Source organism: Trachypithecus francoisi, unplaced genomic scaffold (genome assembly GCF_009764315.1).
Source record: "Trachypithecus francoisi isolate TF-2019V2 unplaced genomic scaffold, Tfra_2.0 Lachesis_group18, whole genome shotgun sequence".
NCBI classification, from domain to species: Eukaryota; Metazoa; Chordata; class Mammalia; order Primates; family Cercopithecidae; genus Trachypithecus; species Trachypithecus francoisi.
Window position 1 is genome coordinate 38,254,143 of NW_022681463.1, and position 25,101 is coordinate 38,279,243.

The following is a 25,101-nucleotide window of genomic DNA, read 5'->3' on the forward strand; positions in this document are numbered from 1 at the left end:
TGGAACTCACAAACAGAAACCACATAAATAATATAAACACACATATTCAGGAACATCCTAGTTTAAAACTTTCTGTCTTCTGATTGGATCTTAGTTCCCAATTGTGGTTTAAAAAGAGTCACACTATTGTACAGGAAAGCAGAATGAGAGTTGTAAGGATAAAGTCAATCCCAGGCAAGAGCATGTCTATGTGAATTAGCAATGCGGTATAGCAGATTATGTGACAATAAGAGAATGTGATATTCTACCACGTTACCAAAACATGGAACCACTGGGTAGTGTGTTCTGTTATTTCAATTGAGCACATGCTATTTTAAAATATATATTACATATAAAGACATACAAATAGCTAACAGGTAAAATGCTCAACACCACTAATCATCAACGAAGGCAAATCGAAACTAAATGAGATACCATCTTACCCCAGTTAGAATGACTATTATTAAAAGGACCAAAATGACAGATGCTGGCAAGGATGCAGAGAAAAGAGAACTCTCATACACTGTTGGTGGGAATATTAATTAGTACAACCTCTATGCAAAATAGTGTGAACATTTCTCAAAAAACTAACAGTAGAACTACCATATGATCCAGCAATCCCACTGCTAGGTATCTATCCCAAAGAAAAGAAATCAGTATATTAAAGGGATACCTGCACTCATGTGTTTATTGCAGCACTATTCACAACAGCAAAGATATTGAATCAACCTAAGTGCCCATCAACAGACAAATGGATAAAGCAAATAGAGTATATATGCACAATGGAACTATACACAGTGGAATACTCTTTGACCATAAAAAAGAATGAGATCCTGTCATTTGTAGCAACATGGATGGAACCAGAGGCCATTATGTTAAGTGAAATAAGCCAGGCACAGAAGGACAAGTGCTGCATGTTCTCATTCATATGTGGGAGCTAAAAAACTTAATCTCATAGAAGTGGAGAGTAGAATGATAGATACCGGAGACAGGTAGGAGTATGGGTGGAAAGGGGAATGAAGAGAGGTTGGTTATGAGTAATAGCTCTAATGTTTGATATCAGACTAGGGTGAGTAAGCAACAACATTATGGATATTTCAAAGTAACCAGAAGACTCAAAATGAAGCTAATGCATAAAAATGTTAAACATTCAGGTGATGGATACCTTGACACGATCACTATACACTCTATGCATGTAACACACACGTATACCACAAATATGTAAAATATTTTATATCAATAAAAGATAAAATACATAAACTATATATGTAGTATATAGTTAGTAAATACAGTCTATATATAAATAATTTACTTATAAGTATACAACATAAAGAGCTATCCCTCTAGCTATAAAATTAGAATTCAGTTTTTAGAAAACACACTTACACTCATTAAAACACATAAATTTATCTTATGCATGCCATATTCTTCTACTCATGCTACTTATGCCAACCTCCCTGAATAAATATCCTCTGCATGTGAAAATTTCCCTTATTTTCTTTTAGAAAGTGTATTAGTCTGTTCTCATGCTGCTAATAAAGACATACCCCAGACTGGGTAATTTATAAAGGAAAGAAGTTTAATTGGCTCACAGTTCCACATGTCTGGGGAGACCTCACAACGATGGTAGAAGGCAAATGACAAGCAAAGTCACATCTTACATGAGGGCAGGCAAGAGAGCATGTGCAGGGGAACTGCCCTTCATAAAGCCATCAGATCTCACGAGACTTATTCACTATCACGAGAACAGGATGAGAAAAACCCCACCCCCGTGCTTAAATTACATCCCACCAGGTCCCTCCCACGACATGTGGGGATTCTTACAATTCAAGGTAAGATTTGGGTGGGGACACAGAGCCAAATCCTATCAGAGAGTTAAAGATACACGCTGATCTTTATACAGACTTCCTGCCCATCTTAATGTCAACACCCTTCTTTTCCCCATTACATCTTATCCTTAGCTTCCCTTTATGCTCCAGAACTTTCCATCTCCCTCAAACCCTCAAAATTCATCTGACCCTCAACGCCTCAGGATCTTTCTGTCTACTAGCCAATCTGAAGTAAAATGTGCCTGAACAGGTGACATCTTAATGTGTTAGCAGTGGCATATGAGGAAAAATGATTGACAGCCCTTGAGCAAGAAAGTCCCAGATTGTATGTGTCCCAGCTTCATCACTCATTAGCTACTTGGACCAAGTCTCTGCTTCTGCCTCTGCAAAGAGGAAGTTATAGCAATCTTAAAAGGTTGTTATGGAAATTAAATGAGATAATGCTTTGTAAATTACAAATTCCTATAAAATCATCTAAAGCATTTTATTGTTTGAACTTTCCTCCCTACCTCACAGACCCTAAAAGGGCAGCAGAAGCCTAGGTCAGAGGAGGACTGAGATGGGATATGAGTAGAATACCAAAGAAAATTTAAAACACAGCAACCATCTGGGTTTTTGGCCAGAGAGCTATGTACTATGGAAGAGGCAGCTGGGATGTCCTAGAGAAAGAAAGTGGGTTTACCGGAAACTATTCCTAGGGAATATCCCAGAGGTTCTGGGATGAAGCCAGTGGGGGTGTTTATAGGATACCTGAGGCTAGTCATTTACAGAGAGAAAGAGGGTAAGGCCCATGAGCTTGTTCAAACGTCTTATTTCACTGGTTTTCATTTAACCAGGTCTTCTGGAAAACACTTAGCTGACAAAAGCATGAAAATATCAGACCCTATGGCAGAATGTTGGGTCTGACTGGAGCTATCCCCAAACATAAAATGATGAAGAGATAACTGTTTTCCTCTACACATCTTTTTGCAGGAATTTCTGATGATCCAAGAGTTGATTAAGACTTCAGCCCTCCCAGCAGGGTACATAACTCTGGGTGCAGACCTCCAGATGGGCAGAGGATGAGGGAGTGAGGGATGGAAGGCAGTGGCACTGAGTTCATTGCAAAGGGTCTGCTTGCAAATCCTTCTGCACTCAGCATTCAAGCATTTTTATACCAAATCCATCATACCCTTTTGTCAACCAGTAAATTACTGAAAATATAATTAGTCTTATATGTGAAACATCATGAATTTTTTTATTTTAAAAATGAATTTTCATTCTTAAAACAGTCAGTAATCATTACTATAGATTTTGGGGTAAATCTAAATTTTTATTTTAAGAATTATTCCAGAATGCCATGCCTCTGTCTTTAAAATTACAAATGTTACTCACATTTTTTTTTAATGTTTAAGATTTATCTTAAATTTGGGGGGGACTGGGGGCGGTATGTTCCAATGGGAGACGACAATAAGGAAAGGTCCAGTCATGATGATCTGGAGATTTCCAAGTAGAGACTCATAGCAGATAATGACTGCATATCTGATATCCAATTCTCCCCTTCTTTCTTACTGATAGCTAAAGCCACATTTCTCAAGCTCTCTGAAGCTAGCAGTAGACACATTTGTAGTTCTGACTATTACAACTGAAGTGGAAGTCCCTGGGAAGAATGTGTGCTTTTGTGCTCCCCGACTCTTTTCTGAAACTAAGGTGGCTTGCAGGAGGGAGGAGCAGTCCTCTTGGACCTTAGGGACTGTGGGCAACCATAGGGACTAAATTCACACACGAAAAATAGCAGAGCAGGAAGTTAGAAGGGACCTGGTTCCTTGACAGTGTCATAGAGTTGCCACAATAGCCCTGTATTATCTATCTCTGAGCTTCTCCTTCCAAGAGAAAAATAAACCTCCTCATTTGTTTAAGAGATTTATTTCCCTTTTTTCTTTTTTTTTTTTTTTTTTTGTTACTTAAGCCTAATGCTCTTCCTCCATGTCACTAAGCCATCGTGCAGCAAATAAAAGGTCCAAATGTTGACAGGAGTCTACAAATGATATGTGTGATTCTTTTTTTTTTCTCTCTCTCTAGTTTTGGTAGTGGTGAATGTCACTCCTCAAAATTCATATGTAATTGCAAGGATGTGTGATTCTTTTATTAACAAAAGATATGTGTTCAATGTTCCTAGAAAGAAGGGTCACATGTTAAGCCCCTACCATGTACCACCTGCTGTACCACATGTTTTATGCACATTATCTTATTTAATCCTTCCAGGTCAGTACTATTATCTATAATTATGGGAGTCCAAACCTCAGAGGGTGAAATAACCTGCCCAAAGTACACAGAGGAAGAATCAGAAACTGCAGTTAGGTCTGTGTGAATGCAGCACCAGAGCTCTTTTCCATAAGTGATACTATATGTACCTCAAAGTGCCATGTGATATGACCCATATCAGGCACTCAGAGAAATGCTTGGAGTCCCAGATGATGGATGCTCATGGGAGAACAGGTGAGAGGAACAGCAGGAATGAACAACGGCCCCAACATTTCCTGACAGCTCAGCCTCAAAACTCACTCTCTGATGACCACACTGCAGCCAGAAGTGGCTTGACATGGTTCCCGACTGGACTCCAGTTCAGCTAACTGGATTTATTTCTAAGTGCCACATTTCAGTTTCATTCCAATTAGGTTTTTAGCTTCTCACAAAAAAGATGAAACTCCAATCTTGGCTTCTCAAAAGACTGTTGCCAGTACATATGCCTACTGATTACAGACACCAGCAAGTGTGTTTTAGAAGTGTAATATTATGAGGAAAGACGTGTGAACACTGTCTCTCCTATGCTGGGAAGTAGAAAACCATTTACCTATGAAGCACTGAACGCATGTGTTGAAAATTATGATGTGAAATCACAACGTCAAAGTCTATGAGGAGAGAGGGAAAAAATATTTTCAATTACTGGCCCATCTTTCATTTCCTCTTTGTGGCCAAACACCAGAAACAGCTAGTTTTATCTGCTGCCTAATGCTTTTGCCCAAGGACATTTGTCTTTAGGTTTTACATGAAATCACTGCTCAAGTTCTAAATCATGAAATCAATTAACTTTCTTAGCTCTTTTTGTATGCATTTGAAACTATCAGCATCTCCTATTTCTTACATTTGTCTTCTTTTCAGCTTCTCCTCATCTCTCTATGCCCTTAATCCATTTCCTTCAGTATTTTCTTTTTTTTTTTTTTTTTGAGGCGGAGTCTCGCTCTGTCGCCCAGGCTGGAGTGCAGTGGCCGGATCTCAGCTCACTGCAAGCTCCGCCTCCCAGGTTTACGCCATTCTCCTGCCTCAGCCTCCCGAGTAGCTGGGACTACAGGCGCCCGCCACCTCGCCCGGCTAGTTTTTTTTTTTTTTGTATTTTTTAGTAGAGACGGGGTTTCACCGTGTTAGCCAGGATGGTCTCGATCTCCTGACCTCGTGATCCGCCTGTCTCGGCCTCCCAAAGTGCTGGGATTACAGGCTTGAGCCACCGCGCCTGGCCTCCTTCAGTATTTTCTATCTCTAATAAGAGCACTTCCTCTGGGAGCATTTACGTCCATTAAGTGACCTAACTGCCGCTCTCCCCACCAGCCCAATCTGAGCCTCAGCTCCTCTTGTCCCCATGCCAAGAATTCCCTGAGCCAACTTTCACTTCAGTCCCCCAGCGCAATCGCAGCCCCAGCTCTTCCTGTCCCAGTGCCAAGAATTTCCTGGGCCAGTTCCCAGCTCAGCTAGAATCTTCGTCATCTTTTTGGGTTCTCTCAGCATGAAGACTTTTAAAATCTTACTCTTCCCTTCCCACCCAAGGACATAATGCCTCTTGGCTTACCTGAGGAAGTCTTTAGCACTCCCTGCTAACCTTCTTAAGAGAAAGATTATGTGAACAAAGAAACTAAAATTGGTTAAAGAAGGGCTCATAGAGGAAAAAGAATAGGAGAAATAAGGCAGAAAAGAAAAAAAAAAGTGCAGCAGAAACTAAATTAACAAAATAAAGGATGATGGAAGAAAAGAGAAAAAACAAGGACTTCAATTCTGACTGTTTAGATTTGGGGTCCCACAATACTAATAACTATTTTGAGCTTATATTTCACAGGTGTTGTCTCATTTAAGCCTTACATGCCTTTAGGTTGTTACTATTATTATACTTGTTCTTTACATGAAACTTAATGATGAATGGTTTCAGTGAAGTCAGAGTCTTTTTGCAGAAGGATAGGGCAGGAGTTGGAAATGTGGGCAATGGGCGAAATGTAGGCAGTTTTTTTTTTTTCTGGAAGGAGTCTCAAGATGAGTAGTTTGCCTGAGGTTACATAACTAGTGAGTCGCCCAGTTGGGATTCAAACTCAAATCAACCTGACAGGAGAGTACCTATCTTAGAAGCCTGAGAAACAAGAAGGAATCAACAGGAAGAAATTTACTAGACTAAAAAGTGGTGGATAAAAAAAGAATGAAACCATGTTCTTTGCAACAACATGGATGCAGCTGGAGGTCATTATCCTAAGCGAATTAATGCAGAAACAGAAAACCAAATACCAAGTGTTTCCCCTTATAAGTGGGAACTAAACATTGGGTACTCATGGACATAAAGGTGGCAACAATAGAGATCCATGGTGGAGCTCAATGGAAAAGAAGAATTGGAGCAGACTTTCTTTGACCATTTTACCAAAGTATCATGAGATCTACATAGAGTGACATTTGGATATTTTAACTAAACCAAAATCTTTCAATCAATTTATCAAGCTTCTAGTATATTTTTATAAATTACTATCTTTATGAAAGACCAAATGTCAATAGTTGCCCAGGGCAAATCTCTTTAGTGATGGAGAATACAAAAAAGCTAAAGTAGAATAAGTGAACAAATACAGAAAAGGGGTCTAGAAAATGACACAGGGTGGCAAATCGCCCTGGTGGTATTCACTTTTGCTTCTGAAAATGTCCTGAGGGTTTCAGGGCACAGTAACAGTGCCAACCCCACCACTACTTGTTTCCCAGAAATCAATGAAATAGCGAAAATCCCTAGGAACTGGAAAAGGACAAATGCCATAAAACCATTTTCAGTAGAAGTATAAGAGGGGCTCTATAATTACAGACCAATAAACAGAAGCATTATCTTTTGGAAGATAAATAAAACAAACCATCAAACAACTAATTACCACCTAAAAGTACAAGAAATATATGTAAGGGGAAAACAAATAGTGCTTCATGAAGTATAATATTAACAAGTCTATTTAAATCCATTTTTAAATGATCTCTCAGAAACAAACAACTGTGTTTAGCCTGAATACACAGCCTAAAAGGAAATCCAAAAATCATTAGGCTGGGAAAGATTCATTTAGCCTTCTGTGATGGTTAGAAAGCAGCTATTTCTTCAGTCACATAACCTCACAATCTAAGCTTAGCATTGGGAAACTTGTTTACTGATGGTGAAACAGAGTCCAGAATGTAGCACAAATGAAAGACCCTACCATACAATTTTCTCACTGTTGATTCTGGGGTTTGTTTGCTTGTTGAGATGGAATCTTGCTCTGTAGCCCAGGCTGGAGTGCAATGGCGTGATCTCGGCTCACTGCAACCTCTACCTCTGGGTTCAAGCTATTCTCCTGCCTCAGCCTCCTGAGTAGCTGGGTTTATAGGCACGCACCACCATGCCTGGCTAATTTTTGTATTTTTAGTAGAGACGGAGTTTCACCATGTTGGTCAGGCTAGTCTCGAACTCCTGACCTCGTGATCCGCCTGCTTCTGCCTGGTTCTGGTTTTTAATACGCAACCCTCACCAGCTCTTTTTCTTATGGCCCATCTTTTCTGCAGAATGATAACAGTAAGCTTTAATGTGAATAGTGACCTATAATTATTTATTTCATTTTACAAAAAACACTAGTCTAACATTCATTGATAAAAAAGCTATCCAATAAAAGTTATCTATCACCTGAGCCCCACGAGGGGCTATTTTCAGTTCTAGCTGAAAATATGAGTTAAATGACTAAAAACTCAATTTTGACCATAGACTATGAGCCAGAACCCTGTTAGTTATCTTAAATACTTTACTGGATTTCATATTCACGAAAGCTCTGGCATGTAGCTATTCTCTATCCCAATTTTACACAACATAAATCTTTCTCAGTATATTTAGAACTTATGTGGAAATACAAGAAAGCATATATAAAATGTGGAAAATACAAGAAAGCATAAAGAAAGAAAAAAAAATCAGACACCTTTAATCAATCACTGCAATTTTCTTCCAGGGTTTTTCTTTGCCCATTTAGAGCCTACTGGTATGCATTTTTCCAATGCCATTTAAGAATATTTAAATATTTATTTTACAGCTACAAGATATCTCATTTTATTTATTTATTTGTTTATTTATTTTTTATTTTTTATTTTTTTGAGACGGAGTGTTGCTCTGTCACCCAGGCTGGATGGAGTGCAGTGGTGCGATCTTGGCTCACTGCAAGCTCTGCCTCCTGGGTTTCATGCCATTCTCCTGCCTCAGCCTCCCGAGTAGCTGGGACTACAGGTGCCTGCCACCACATCTGGCTAATTTTTTGTATTTTTAGTAGAGACAGGGTTTTACCGTGTTAATCAGGATGGTCTCCATCTCCTGACCTTGTGATCCGCCTGCCTTGGCCTCCCAAAGTGCTGGGATTACAGATATGAGCCACCACGCCCAGCCCATTTTATTTATTAATGTAACATCATTCCTCTGTTGTTTCTAAAAAACCATACAAAAGTCTTTCACCAAGTATCTGATTATTTTCTTTGAATGGTTCCTAGAAGTGCAATTACTTGCCAAGATGTATTATTTCTAAAATATTATTGATCCCTATTGTCCAGTTTCTTCCCATAAATCGTATAGTAGTTTATCATCCACCAGCAGCATATGAGTGTCCATGCATTTGCCAGCATTTAGAATTATCATTCATTAATCTTTTTAATAATATAATAAGTGAAAGTAGAATCATTTTGTTTTACTTGCATATTTGTCTTCACTTTACAGGGCATCTTTTGTTTATTTTATAAATTATCCATTGACAATTATTATATATTTCTTACTGATTTCTCATTTTCTTTATATGTCAGGAACATTCATCTTTACTTTCCTAGTTTTTCATTTAGCTTCTAATTATAATTTTGTATCAGAAGCTTTCAATTTTGCATTCCCTATTTTTCCCTTTATAATTTCTTCCACTTTCACTCTTTAAAAGCCATCTTTGTAGACCATCCATCAGTCTTCTTTCTGACCTTGAAGTCCAAGCAATCGTCAAGTCCTATAATTCAACATCTCTTGTTATGTATCTTTCTATTTCCAAGACACCAATTCAAACTACCGTAATCTCCTGACTATTCCAACGGCTTCCCAGCTACATTCTCAGTCTCCAGACTTCCTCAATTTTAATCCATTCTCCTTACTGGTGCCAAAGTAGTCAACACCTTACTTAAAGCTGTTCAGGGGTGTTCCATTTCTGTCAGGATAAAATGGAATTTTTTTTTTTTTTTTTTTTTTTTTTTTTTTTTTTTTGTTGAGACGGAGTCTTGCTCTGTCGCCCAGGCTGGAGTGCAGTGGCCGGATCTCAGCTCACTGCAAGCTCCGCCTCCCGGGTTTACGCCATTCTCCTGCCTCAGCCTCCCGAGTAGCTGGGACTACAGGCGCCCGCCACCTCGCCCGGCTAGTTTTTTTTTTTTTGTATTTTTAGTAGAGACGGGGTTTCACTGTGTTCGCCAGGATGGTCTCGATCTCCTGACCTCGTGATCCGCCCGTCTCGGCCTCCCAAAGTGCTGGGATTACAGGCTTGAGCCACCGCGCCCGGCCAAAATGGAATTTTTAACAAGGTTAACCAGGCCATACTCTCCAGCCTCATTGCTTCCCGCTCCCCACAGCAACTCCTTCCAGTGTCTGGTGCTCCATCCTTTTGATCACCTGTGAGCTATTGCTTATTCTATCTATGCCTGAAACACTCTTCTTTCTGAACTTCCCTCAACCCCTCCTTTTCCTTCAGGAAAGACTTCCATTCACCTTCCAGATCACACATTCTATATCCTCCAGAAATCATTCCATGACACCATCGCCACTTGCCTCACTCCTTCCTCCCCAGGCTAAGTTATGAGCCCTACTGTGTGTTCAAATAGCAGAGTTTCTTTCCATAACATCACCTAAGACTGTCTGTGTGTGTGGCTGAATAATCTTCCCCCACCCCCAACACACACATATACACACACACTCACACACTCACACTCGCACACACTCACACACTGTACATCTTAAGAGTAGTGGCGAAGCCCATCTTCTCCACAGTTGATTTTCAAAACTTATCACAGTACCTGGTACATAATCAGTTCTAGAGGAATATTTGTTGAACAAACATGAGGTTAACTAAATATTTACTTTTCTTTTAATTTTTACAATATATTTTGTTGTTTTATGTAATCTCTCTAATCCATGTGGATTTACTTTGGTAATGGGAGAATAAATCCCTTTCTCATTGATAGATGATTCGTCCTTTGTCACACTTTAAATTCTTACATATTCTCAAATGTGCTTTGTGGCTGTTTTTCTCAAGATATCTGTCTTTAGTTTCTTACAATAAAAACAAACTACTTTTATTATTGTGTTTTTCTGATACATACATTTTTAATATCTAGTAGCACAGCACCCTTCATTAATTTCCTTTTAGAAATTCTATCAGCTATTCTCATTTATTCATTTCTTTAAGATAACTTTAAATTATTGTCTAGGGTTCCAAAACAAATACTCTTGGAACTTTTGACTAGAATTGTACAGATTCTACAAAAGAGTTTGGGAAGAACTGACATTTAAGGTCAACTTTCACCTTTATGTCTTACTATAAAATGTTGTTATTTTCTAAATCTGGATTTTAAATTTTTCTTGTAGAGATTTTTTCCAGATTTCTATATTTTTGTGCTATTGTGAATCATATTATACATATATATCCCATTATGTAATATGCTATGTATATTATAAAATATGTATATAATATACCATTATATAATTTTATGTATCTATTAATTATTCAGCAAGAATCCTAATTTTTCTTTTTATCTGCTGGTGCTGTGAGTTAGGCATACTCATATTTGTCACCGTTTGTCCACATGGGATCATGGTTCAAATTCAAGTCTATCTAGATTTCAGATCCCTGCATGCATTTGTATACAAATTTCTTTTAAACTTTTACACACAGCATTTCTAATGACAAAAGAGGGAACCCTGGGGAGAACTGGCGAGAGGGCAGGGCAATAGGGATAGTTTTCTCCAAAGCTTTTTAACTAAAATTAGCTCCCCATACAGACATGTGCCATGCTTATTTCATAATTGTATTGCATTTTCTAGGACATTGACACAGTCTCCTGGGATGTATATATCTCAATTTGAAAAACATGGCTTAGAGTTCACTGTCTTTCCCCAGGAGGTTTCATATGAAGGATATGTAATTACATTTTAGAGTCAGGGAAACTTGGGTCTACAGACAAAGAACAAATTATTTAGATTTTTAGAGCTCTCAATTATACTATTATAATGAGGATTCAGGATGATCAGTTCTTGTATCTAGAAGCAAACCAGTTGTCATTTAATAGATAGCTATAAAATTCACTCTTTCAGTTAAGTATTACAATAAAAGGATGACTCATATCCTTAAAAAATTTAGTAATCAACATGAAATGAAAGTCTAGTAAATGTAGCTGTCATTTGGCAAAGCATCCATGTAAGGAAGAGCTTCTCCCGAGCCCCAAAATCACAAGTTCATGGAAAAATCACAGTTTACCATTTGTACAGTGGTAAGCTGGAAACACTTAAGGAATGTAACTGATAAAGACTTTTGACTAAGGCCAGGTGCATTGGTTATGCCTATAATCCCAGCACTTTGAGAGGCCGAGGCGGGTATATCACCTGAGGTCAGGAGTTCGAGACCAGCCTGGCCAATATGGTGAAACCCCATCTCTACTAAAAATACAAAAATTAGTCAGGTGTGGTGGTGCACACGTGTAGTCCCAGCTACTTGAGAAGCTGAGGCAGGAGAATCGCTTGAACATGGGAGGCGGAGGCTGCAGTGAGCCAAGATCATGCCATTGCACTCCAGGCTGGGGAAAAGAGAGAGACTCCATCTCAAAAAAAAAAAAAAAAAAAAGGAACAACAAAAACGACTTTTGATTCAGAAGTGAACTTTGAACAACTCCAGCTATGTATGCAGCAATTAATATATAAAATCTTTATTTCAAAGTCCCTAGCCAGAGAAAATGGAAAATGATCAACAAATGGTCTAGAAGCAGGATAATGACAGAAAGTGAAGCCAAGTGAAACCAATAAAGATTTCCCTTGGACTTCAGGGCCAAAGATTTGATCCCCTCACTCTTAAGAAATGGTAGGAGTTGATGTCTGAACCATATAGGATGCTCTCAGTTAAACAATGTTTGCTTAAGTTGACTGCTTAGTTCATTCCACAGTATGAGCTCAATCATTCAAAACATATTCTTTGTTTTGTTTACATAGTCCCCAGGAAAGTGAACTTCTCAGGTATTTCATCATAATTCTGGTAGTCTGAGAAGGCAGTCAGGTAAGCATCACCTACAGAATGGCATTCGGGGCGAGGGGGTTCTGATTGTACAGACCACAGCTAACACACATACATCAGATCCCCTTCCTGCTGAGGGGCTACGGGCTCCTGAGATGAAAATCTCATAAATATAATAAATGGCAACACTGATTCCACAAGCCACAAGTTGGAAACATATTCCATTATGTCTTAGTCACAGCATATACAGTATAATATTTCCACATATTGCTGGATAACCACAGTCCATGATGGAGTGTGGCTCGTTTATTGCTACTACATATTTTATAATAAAAAGTATTTGAAAAAAATATTGAGAAAATTCAGTAAGACAAAAGACAAGCAATCTGGCTTCATGTTCTGGTTCTATTACTCTGATCTTCACAAGTTCCTTAACATTTATGCTTTGTTTTTCTCATCTAGAAAATTCAGGCCTTAGACTAGATGGGCCTATGCTCCATTTCAGTTGAAATATTCGGTCAATTAGATCTAAGATTTACATGAAGCTAACATTCCAATAAAAATTCTGACCTGTTGCTGGCATTCTCTGCATATCCCAACATTTAGGATCATCTGAATGTTTTACTAAAATTTTTACTGTTGTCATTTCTCAGTTTTCTCAAATTGATGTTTCTGATACTTTAAACACTGGAGCACCGCAAATATTAGGAAGGCTATATCTACGTTATAAACTGTGGAAGTGAAAGACAGTTTTAAATGTAATCACATTTTATGAAAAATAAAATTACCCACACATGCTATGCTTTAGTTTTCTGGTTACTATAAACACTTGAAAGCCAAGTTATAAAATTCTTCGGTAAACCTCTGGAAAATGAGCACTGAGCACTGGTGTGTCTAAACCCCTCTCAGACTGCAGGTGACCTGGTCAGCAATAGGAAGCCACGAGAACTCAAGAACTAAAGATAGAGCCAAGTATGCTGTGGGGGCGCCTCTCTGGAGGACACAAACCTGCAATTTGCAAGCTGTGAGTGGCCCCTGCATTTGAATTCCACAGCTCTGTATCATAAATAGAAATGATAAAAAAAGAAAAAAACACAAATCAGACAAGTCAGCTTAACTCTTAATTATAAAAGGACTCTTCTATCCTTACCAAAAGTCTCCCAAAACTGGTTTCTCAGGACTAAGCTACGAATAAAGTTTGAAAATTGCCCCCATATATATTAATCACTCCTTAGGTTAGAATGCAGAATATGCTGTAGAGAAGTTGGCCAGATGTCCACAGATCCCTGTAAGGAACCATGTACCGCTAATTCTGCCCCCACACCCTGCCTTTACTCCTTGGTACTTTCAAGTAAGAAATGGCGATTTTCTTATTTGGGGAAGATAGGGTGGAGACAAAAACCTCATAAAAATAAACCTCTCTTTCTCATAGCTCAACAACTTGCAATATTTTTAGCAGTAGAGAAAAAATACGACTTACTAACTATAAAGCAATATTTGAGTTCACTATCTCACTAAAAGCATCATTTATGAAAACAGAAAGTTCCTTTAAAAAATGTTTGTATAGTCACTTGGAAAATAAACCAGCAGGTGCTGGTCCCTTCACTTAAAGAACTTATTATCCTTTGTGTGGCAGGATTCACCAGCTGACAGCTCCCACCCAGAAAATCAAATAGGTGCTCATTTCTGTGATGCCCATAATGTGTAAAATTGCCAAGAAGTTCAATGCAATGTGGCCTAAAAGTACAGCAAGGAAGAGCAGAGCTAACAGTCAGCTGGAGGCTGTCAAAATTTACAGGAAGAAAAGACAAAGATAATACAGTAAGTAAGTAACTTCCAAATTTCAATCATTTGGAAGGAACACAGAGAAAGCCGTGCACATACAGCAGATGTATTTCTGTTTGCAAGTATAATTCAACTTACCTCTATTGAGCAGAAAACCAGGACTTTTTGGGTAACCGGCCTGTAGTGATTCCCTGGGAGGATCTGACTGAAAGAAATGGCAACCTAGAGTTTATTCAGTGGAGTCTCAACCTCTACCTGACTGTATTAATGAACAGTTCAGAGGTTTCTTTCTCAGCGGCTGAGTCACTCAGGGAGGAGGTCTGTGGTATGCAACAGGGTGTCACCTTGTACAAATACCAGTTCAGTTAAAACAGTCTCACTCATGAACCTACAGCCTTTGTTTGGTGAATTCTTTAACTTACAGCCTTGTTATGCGAAAATATATATATATACACACGCTCCTGTGATTACCCTTTTAACTGATATCAACAATATCACAACCATATCACTGACAAGGTGGCATAGGACCCAACCTATTTTGCATTCTCTTTCAAAAAACAAAACTGAAAACTCAAGATAGAAGGAACCCCCATATGCCCACAGTACCTGGAAGGCAGGGGCAGACAAGCATGCAAGGAGTACATGGCTTAAAGGAAACTTCAAGACAAACAAGTTCTCAGAAACCCAGGAACCCTAGGATCAGAAAACACGAAAGAAGTCTGTTCCACACATTCTACACCTAGAATATTTTGTAAAACTATCAAAGGGAAAATACACCTAGCATGTAAGAATTCTAATCTCTACCTTATTTATCCATGTATTAAAAAATGTGAAAAAGGGCCAGGCGTGGTAGCTTATACCTGTAATCCTAGGACTTTGGGAGGCGGAGGCAGGCGGATCACCTGAGATCAGGAGTTCAAGATCAGCCTGGCCAACATGGTAAAACCCCGTCTCTATTAAAAATACAAAAATTAGCTGGGCATGATGGTGCTCACCTGTAAAGCCAGCTATATTTAATAACAGTAACATACCATGATAAAGTCATAAACAGAAATTTTCAATGCCAGGCATCGCATAGGGGAGAGAAGGAAGAATCTGGAAGGTGATGTTGATGCAGAGTTTTAAAGTCTTAGTAGACAGTGATTAGATGGTCAAGAAAAACCATTCATCCACTCTGGCAGGAGGAGGCAGGAGAATCACTTGAACCAGGGAGGTGGAGGTTACAGTGAGCCAAGATTATGCCACTGCACTCTAGCCTAGACAACAGTGAGATTCTCTCAGAAAAAAAAAAAAAAATGTGAAAAGGATGGTTGAAACTTCTCTCATAACTGAGGGCAGCAGTAGACCCGATGTCAAAGGCTGCTTCTGGCCAGTTGCAGTGGCTTTCACTTGCACTTTGGGAGGCCAAGGTGGGAGGATCACTTGAGCCAAGAAGTTTGAGACAAACCGGGCAACACAGTGAGAGAGATCTCATCTCTACTGAAAATAAAAAATCAGCTGGGTGTGACAGTGCATGTATTTGTTCCCAGTTACTCAGGAGGCTGAGGCAGGAGAGTCTCTTGAGCATGGAAGGACCAAGCCACAGTGAGCTGTGATCACACCACCGCATTCCAGTCTGGGTGACAGAGTGAGACCCTATCTCAATAAACAAAAAACAAAACAAAACAAAAAAACAAACAAAAAAAAACAAAGGTTGCTTCTACTGGGAGGAAGGAGTACCACTGAAGAGCCATCCTAGGCGGGGACTCCTGTTACAGGTTTTGAAATGCAACTTCCATAAGAGCCAAAGAGGCTTTGAGGAAGCTTAGCAAACCCAGAACATTGCTGAGAGAAGCCACGTCATCAGAACTTCCTGGGTCATCATCACTCATATGTCACACCAGCAATGAACCAAATCCTCCCTGAACAACTGCTCCTGAAAACTACAAAGCAGCTGAGTGGTGCCCACTGAAATGACTGTAACACGAAGCAGAAACCCAGACTGGAGAGCAAGGCAGTTGCAGTATGTGGTCATTGTGACTGGCAGACCACTTTCTTTATGTTCCCTGATGCTCCCTTATTCTGGGCTGAGGAATTTGAAATCTAAAATGGAAAATGTTCTTTCAAAGTAAAACATATATATGTGTCTACTCTGCCTTTTTATGGAATTTTATACATGCAAAATATTTTTAAAATATGCTTTAAGTTTCTGTGATGCCCAAAAATCTTGGTTTGAACATTAATATTACAAATGATAAAGTTGAAAAACAAAGATATGATTTAACTCAAAAGATAAACTAGAAGCGATCTTCAGCCTTAGAACTTAGCCAAAATGAAAGGCAAACACAGTTTAAGAGCTCCCTTGTAGGGATAAGTTGTAATTTACATTATAGAATGTTGAAATATATTACTTCATAAAACACAGAACCTGAAAGATAAGTTCTTATCTTATAATGAAGTAAAGTGCAGCTGCCCAAGTTATGAATTTTGAGCTTCCAAGGAATTATTTCTGCATGCAGTTAAGGGTTTCTCTTGCTTTATACACCAGACCATCCACACTGCTAAGCCAAACCAGTGTTTTTTCATTTAGAATCAAATCTCTGGTATAAAAAGGGATAATTCTAAACCATTGAGCAAAATTCAGACCTCTTCATGCTAAGCAGACATGACTGCCTAAAATTTAAAATCTCAAATGTGAAGAGGTTGACTCAAGAATGTTTTCAGATGTGGAGGTAGCCAAATAAGCTGGGCATTAGTTTCACTCAGGTCTTTAACCGGGAAGCCTTGGGCATGCTTGGAATAACTTGGCTTCACTACACCTGTTCACTTTCAGTGTCGGAGTTCTTGAGATCTCTCTAGAACTGTAAGCTCAGAAGCTGAAATGCCAAATGGTTTTTATCTCGGGTACAAAAGCCAATTGATTGGTGATGGCTTCCTGGAGGAATCTTGAAGTTTGTAAGCAAGTTGGGACTCAACAAGGGAATGTCATGGTCGATTAGCAATATCCACCACAGGTCTTGGATGGGGGAATGTTTGCTGACCCTGTCTCATAAAAGTAGACGTTGCAACATCACATTGCTTTGTCTATGTGTTACATCCAAAGAAACAACCAGCCAAAATGAGCACCTTTTTTTTAGTTTTAGGTTCACAGCAAAATTGAGAATAAACAACAAAGAGTTCACGTATACCGTCAGTGTCCTCACTATCGACATCCCACATCACAGTGGGACATTTGTTACAATTAATGAACCCGCATGGATGCATCACTAACACCCAAAGTCCATAGTTTACATCAGGGTTCATTCTTGGTTTTGTATATTCTTTGAGTTTGGAGAAATGCATAATGACATGTATCCACTATTATAGTAACATAGAGAGTAGTTTTGCTGCCCTACAAAATCCTTCGTGTGCTGCCTATTCATACCTCCCTCCCTGCAACCCCTGTTAACCGCTGATCTTTTTACTGTCTCCATAGTTTTGCCTTTTGCAGAATGTCATATTGTTGGAATCATGTAGTATGTAGCATTTTCCAGACTGGCTTCTTTTACATAGCAATATGCATTGAAGTTTTCATCATGTCTTTCCATTTAAGTTTTCTCCATGGCTTGATAGTTCATTTTTTTTTTAGTGTTAAATAATATTCCAACGCTAGGCACGGTAGGTCACAGCCATAATCCCAGCACTTTGAGAAGCTGAGGTGGTAGGACTGCTTGAGGCCAGAAGTTCAAGACCAACCTGGGCAACACACTAAGACCCTGACTTTAAAAAATAAAATAAAATAACAACAATAATAATAATATCCCATTGTCTGAGTGTACCACAGTTTGTTTATTCATTCGCTTCACCTACTGAAGGACATCTTGGTTGCTTCCAAGTTTTGGCAATTATAAATAAAGCTCGTATAAACATGTGTGTGCAGTTTTCTTTTTTGAATATTTATACATTTTGAATCCAGTAATATATAACATTGTTTGGAAACTAAAAAGTATAAAATGGAATACAATGAAAAGTGGTTTCCTTTTCCTCCAAACCTTTCTTTCCAACAAAAAAGCAGTTACTAGTTTCTTCTGGGTCTTTCCAGAGACATTTATGCATATACAAGCAAATGTAAGATGTGGATATTTTACACTGTTCTGAATCTTGCTTATTTCCTCCAAGATTATATTCTGAAGATCTTTCTATACTGATTTTTCACAGCTGCTTGGTATTCCATGATATGGATAGTCCATAATCTATGTCATCAATCCACTGTTGATGGGCATTTCCATTACTTCCAAACTTCTGCTAACAATGCTGCCATCAATAACATTGTACATAAATCAATTGGCACATGTGTGAATCTGTAAGATAAATTCTTAAAAATGTAATTGCCGGGCCCATGTGTTTGCACATTTTAACTTCGGTAGAGCAAATCTTGCCAAATTGCCCTCAGTAATGGATTTACCAACTTATCCTTCTTATTCTCATTTGTCTTCTTTCAATCATTTCTTCATTTAACAAGCATTAAATACCCATAATTCTCCTACATTGTTTCCATCCCAAGGGAAAGGAAAATTCATGAGACCCAGTCTTGCTCACCAAGAATTTACAATTTGTTTGGAGGGACAGACATTGAATTAAATAACTGTAACACACCATGATAAAGTCATATGCAGAAATTTTCAATGCCAGGTATCACATACTGGAGAGAAGGAAGAATCTGGGAGGTGATTTTGATGCAGAGTTTTAAAGTCTGAGTGGATAATGATTAGATAGTCAAGAAGAAGAACCATTCATCCACTCTGTCATCTTCTTAATGTCTTCCACATTTCCCCTTAATAGTGAACCATTTTGCAACTTTCCTGCCTCCTTTCCTCTACCAAAAGAGCAACTTGGCAGCCCCAGTAATCCCAGCTCCTCAGGATATTATGGGTTCACATTTTCTGGAGACAGTCATGAGCCACACTGCAAATACAGTGTAATTCCCCTGACCACAGTCTGAAATAAACCATTCCATGGGGATTAGAAGCAAGAATTGTTTTTTTTCCCATTGAAAAACTAAGAAAGGCCAATTTTTGTAATTAAAATCTTACTTTTAAGCTCAGATTATTTCATAATTTTCCTCAATTTAGTTAATTCTCCCACTTCATTCATGTCTCTTCATCACCAAATACTTACTATATTACATCATAAGCTCCTTGAGATCAGAGACCAGGCCTTCACATTTGTTTTTATGCTAACACATAGCACAATTCTTGACTATATAGATATTTACTCATATATATACCTATATGATCCATATAGTAACATTTAATGTTTGTTGGTTGAATGAAGGAATAATAATCATAAACAACAAGTATGCATGCATAAGGTGTTTATTGCTTACCTAAAGTCTGGTTTATCTGGTTTATAAATCTGATTTTCTTGAAAGACTACAGTATTCTCTTCAATTCACCTGGAACACTCACTGATGTTTCTTTCTTTGAGACAGAGTCTTGCTCTTGTTGCCCACGCTGGAGTGCTGTGGCATGATCTCAGCTCACTGCAACCTCCGCCTCCGAGTTCAAGTGATACTCCTGCCTCAGCCTCCCGTGTAGCTGGGATTACAGGCATCTGCCACCACACCCAGCTAATGTTTTTGTATTTTTAGTACAGACGGGGTTTCACCATGTTGGACAGGCTTGTCTTGAACTCCTGACCTCAGGTATTCCACTTGCCTTGGCCTCCCAAAGTGCTGGGATTATAGGCATGAGCCATCGTGCCTGGCTCACTCACTGCTTTCTTAAAACAAGGGAAGAGTTCTCTGCATTTTACAGAGATTGCTCAAATAATAATTATCATAGCTAAACTCATTGCCCAAGGTTGGAACCTCCATCATCATTGCCTCCTGCCTCACCCTCTCCCCACTGCTTTAAACTACATCCAATTTAGTTCGTCACTCAACCATTACTATCAATTCTACCTCCTAATTCAGTCTCCCTTCCACTTGACTCCCACTGCTGCCTAATTCAGGCCCCCATCATCCTAAGAAAACACTGTTTCATCACCTGCTAACTGGTCTCTTCCCAGTTCAACTCTAACACCTGCTCAGTCAGTTAGGCTCTTTCAGGTTGTACGGATCAGCAGTAAGTTCTGGAAACCTCAGCTAATGGCAGAACAGTTAAGCAGAGCATACCCAAAGAATCCAAAATGATGATACTTAGAAGTCTACAGTTTATCACAAGAAAAACATAAAATGTAACAACTGCATTAATGTAGAGAGAAGCATCACAGCTAAGGGCTGTCTCATAGCAAAAAGTCAAAGGAGCCAAGGTCAAGCTCCAATTGTCCTTTCTCCACAAGGTTCTTCTCAGGATCCACTTTCTCCCTCAGGCTGAGAACCACTGACTCATGAATGGAACACCCAAATGGAGTTTCAGCTGCAGTATCTTCTACCCTGCTGATCCCATAGACATATCCTGTTATGTGACCATGCCTCCTGGGGTTTCAGCAGACACAAATCGTCAGTTTCACTGTTATCAATAAACAATAATGACTAGCTGGTAAAAATCACCCTGAAAGTCTTGGGGTGCTTGGTTACAAAGCCATGCGACCAATCAGTATGTTTCAGATCAGGGCTGTGCAGGCTCATTTCACATTTCAGCAGAACAACTAGGCTAGCTTCAGGCCTGCTAGAATTAACCTTCACAGCCTAGAGGGTTTAGTATAAAGATTTAGGGATGGTTAGGAAGACAGAATATTGTCTCAGCAGCCTTTCTTAGATCTTAAATATACAAGTTGCTGGTTACTTTGCAAAACCAACACTAGTTGGCACAAATCTGGGGACCCAAGGCCAGCTCTGAGTCTCGCATGCTCATGACTCAGCTCTCTAAACTAGATTCTCTACCTGCTTCTTTCTGCCATGCCACCAGTTTGTCACAGTCTCTACATGTTTCAGTTTAAAACCCCTGAGAGATATCTGCTTGAGCTAGTCAACCACCATCCCATACCGGGTTTCTGTGGGGAGAGGTCTTGCACTGGGCCATCTCTTGGGTCTCTGGTTAGTCATAAAAGGACAGACACCTACACCATCTCAATTAGCTGTGACTAAGGCAACAGCACTGATGGTTTAATGCATGGTTCCCCTGAGCCTTGGAACTGCTAAAAAGTGGACTACAAGGATGGCCTTGCATCCAGTTGTAAATTTCTCTCCGGTAAAGACAGTCCATTCCCTAATGCTATTTTTCCAAAAGACAGATATAATCATGTCACTCCCCATCTTCCAACCCATGATAAGTTCCCCGTGTTGCATGAAATTCAAACATTTTAGATTAATACACAACTCTGCTGTCAAATGTAGCACCTACTGTTCTACATGTTTCTATTTAAAACTTTTATACTAATTAAAATTAAATAAATTTACAATTCAGCTCTTCAGTTACACTGGCCACATTTCAAATACCATATTGGATGGAGAAGATAGGAAATACAGAAAGTTGGTCTAAGATGTCTTGTTAAGTCACTTTCAACTATTCCAGGCTTATCTCCCACCACTTGCCCATGTGTGCCCTAAGCTTTAATCACATCAAAATCCTTCCTGTTGCCCAAACATACTATAATATTTTAGGCTTTTAATATCTGTATCAATGCCATTCCTGTGACTTGAAATGTCCATTTCTTGTGCACTTTAGTGATCTCCTACTCACTTTCTCAGGACCTACAAACACATAACCTGATCTATGGAGCTTTTACTACCATTTCGGACCTCAAACACAGGTAGCTTCCCCCTTTCTCTCTGCTCCAAGGGAACTCTGTACATTATTTTATTATAATACCTAACTGCATTATATGATAATATAATTGTAACCAGCATACCATATGCCATTCTAGAAGAACTTAATAGCAGAAGCAGTATAACTATTGCTTAAGAGCACAAATCCAGGTGCCAGATGGTCTCTGTCAATGACTACTTGAGTAACCTTTTGGTAAGTCATTTAACTCCTCTTGTCTCAGTTTTCTCACCTGTAAAACAGGAATAATAAAACAGTACCTTTCCCATAGGGTCATGGTAACACAGAAAAAGCACTTAGAATGGGGTCTGCAATTTTGTAAGGTGCTACCTAAAAGTTAACTCTTAGTAAACTGTTAACGCATTTTATTTATTCATACATGAATTATATCTAAGAACAAGACCATAAGCACAATTAATAATTCTTCTCTTCTCAGGTACACTTACTGTGTCCAGTGGTCAAGTCCTTTAATACACAATGTTGTTCATGAACATCATTAGTTGTCTATGACTAAATGCAGGTTTTAGAAGGTGTGTGAAGATCCTCTCAAGAGTCAGTCCCTGGGACTTATTGATGGCTTTCTAAAAGGTTAATCATGCGGGAACCTCCGAAAAAAAAAGTATGTAAAGGAACAGAATGAGAGGTGCCCATGTGGAGTGCAGTGTTTACTGTAGTACTACATAATTCATTTCTCTTAGATGATTAACTTGTTGCTTCTCACATTCTCTTCTGTTTGATTGGCATGGCATTTTTCTCTTCTTAGATCCAATCTTTCTTCTCTTTCCTCAGTGTTCCCATATCCATCACAGCAGAGTTTTCTTTTTTGAAATCTATTTTATCTCTCCCCTAATAATCCATGGTTGTATTAGTTTTCTATTGCTCCTGTAACAAATAGCCACAAACTTCGTGGTTTATAGCAGCATAATTTATTATCTTATAGTTCTGGAGGTCAGAAGTCTAAAATTAGTGTCACTGGGCTAAAGTCAAAATGTCGACAGGGTTAGTTCCTTCTGGAGGCTCTAAGGAGAGAATCTGTTTCCTTGACTTCTCCAGCTTTTAGAGGTCAGCGGCATCCCTGGTCCATGATCTCTTCATGGTGACATTCCAACCTCTTGCTCTGCCACATCACCTGTCAATGACTCTGATCCTCTCATCTCCCTCTTATAAGGAGACTTGTGATTATATTGGGCCCACCTGAATAGCCCAGTATAATTCTCTCATGTTGATGCATTAATTTAATCACATCTGCAAAGTCCCTTTTACCATGTAAGATAACATATTCAGAGCCCGGATATTAGGATATGAACATCTTTGGGGGACCATAATCCAATCTACCATACCTATCATATTTTTACCGTTTCCAAGTTTCCTATAACTTCTTCTATTTTTACAATTAAAAAAAACTAAATATTTCATTAAGTAAATGAAGTTCAAAATGCAGGCAATAATTTGATTTAGTAGATAGATACAAGAGAATTCCATACTATTATGACTTTTATTAAGTTAAAGTAGGCGACATATTTACAATGCTTCTAAAATTTTGTATTTAAAAGCCATGTAAACCAATGCTAGAAACACATGAATTTTTATAGTCATTTTCTACCTTTCACTCATGAGCGATATGAACAGTATTCATTTAACAGGCATGTTTTCAAATGATCACAGGATGCTTGAGTACTGTTTGCAATGACTATGTGAGCCCTGTGCCCAGCTAAATCTGGGGGAAGCATACTACCTAAGCTGTATATACTACCTATGCTCATATATGTACATACCTGCACACGTGTACACAATATATTTATACTTATGGATCTATGATACATACATGAGATTTATACATATATAATACACATATAGCAGATCTACACACACACACACACACACATGTTGATAGCTCTACCTGTGTCTGTCTCCCCTATCATAATGTAAACACCCTGAAGGTTGAGCCCTGAGCTTACTTATCCTTGAGTCTTCGGTAGTCCTGACTTAGCCAGTACTCAGGGATTGTTTCTAGGATGAATATATCTGCATTACCATGTGACACATGAGGAAATGGGACAGAAGCCACCTGACAAGAAAATGAAATCACCAGGCTCTTTCTTTGTCCACTTCTCCTTCTCAGCATCTCAACATTCGATAAACTAGGCTAGGAAAATGTGGCTCACATGGTCTCCCTCGTTTATGCTAGCGTTTCTGTCGGTATTTTCCTTTACTTCTTGCACATTCTGATGTACTGAATCTCTCAAACCACTGGGGTGTCCCAAAAGTGTGTCCTTGTTCCCTCCCCACTCACAATATCTGCAATATCTGAAAAGCCCTCACCTCCCCCACTCACTTCCTCCTCCAGTTCACTCATTCCATCCACCCCCTTCCACCTCCTCTCATCTTCAAATTGTCTCCAGTTCCTTTACTTTATATAATCAAACAATAAACCCTCCAGAGAAAAGAGAATTCTAGAAATTTTTAATTTTCAAGCTTTATTGTATTAGTGGATTATCCTCTACTGGAAAAAAAAATTGTGATAATTTTAATGGTATCCCTAGAAAATAGGGATTTTTAAATACTTCAGAATTGGTACACTTCATTATTTCTTTAATTTTACAATATCCCCTGCCAATACCTCATTCCTCTCCTAACTAAAAGTTATTTAAAAAAGGTTGGCCTTAATAATTTGGGAGTGTGTGTGTGTGAGAGAGAGAGAGAGAGAGAGGGAGAAAGAGAGAGAGAAGCTTTGAGGTCATTTAAAATACTATGAGGTAATTTGCTCTTTTTAAATTTTTGATGTTTTTAACTTTTTACTGTTGATTTATATTTTAATTTCCACTTCTTTACTTAATATTCAGTTCTTTCAGGAAGAATAAATGGCATATGCTTATACATTCAGATGTCTTCTATACAAACAAATCTTGACTTTTACCATTTCTACTACTAAGTGCCTGATATAAAGAAAATGAGGAAAATTCAAACTAACAAACCAACCACATTCCCAAGTTTGGCTAAAAAGAAACATAAAGGCCTGATTAAATTTGCTTTTATACACAAGAGGCACAATACTAAAATTCAAAGGTCATTGTCTGTTTAAAATATGACAGTTACCAAATAAGGTGCCTCTTATAGTGCACTGCCTCCCAATCAGAACAAATTTCCAAGAAACCATCAAGATTCTTGCCTACAAACCCAATCCTTGCAAAAAAAAAAATTGGCTTTAAGCAAAAATTGAGACAAAAGTTGATATGGAAGCATCAAATAGAATAAAAATGTTATGAA

The 25,101-nt window shown here is 38.6% G+C and overlaps 1 protein-coding gene across 13 annotated transcripts in view; it reads right to left on the reverse strand.

The window, feature by feature from the left end:
• Positions 1-14,410, reverse strand: part of SCEL (sciellin) — a 113,340-nt gene extending 98,930 nt beyond the window's left edge. For all 13 annotated transcript variants that reach the window (XM_033177492.1, XM_033177489.1, XM_033177487.1 and 10 more), the window contains exon 1: positions 14,246-14,410. The gene's annotated coding sequence lies outside the window, so the exon portion shown is untranslated. The remainder of the gene's footprint in view (positions 1-14,245) is intronic.
• Between the last annotated feature and the right edge of the window lie 10,691 nt (positions 14,411-25,101).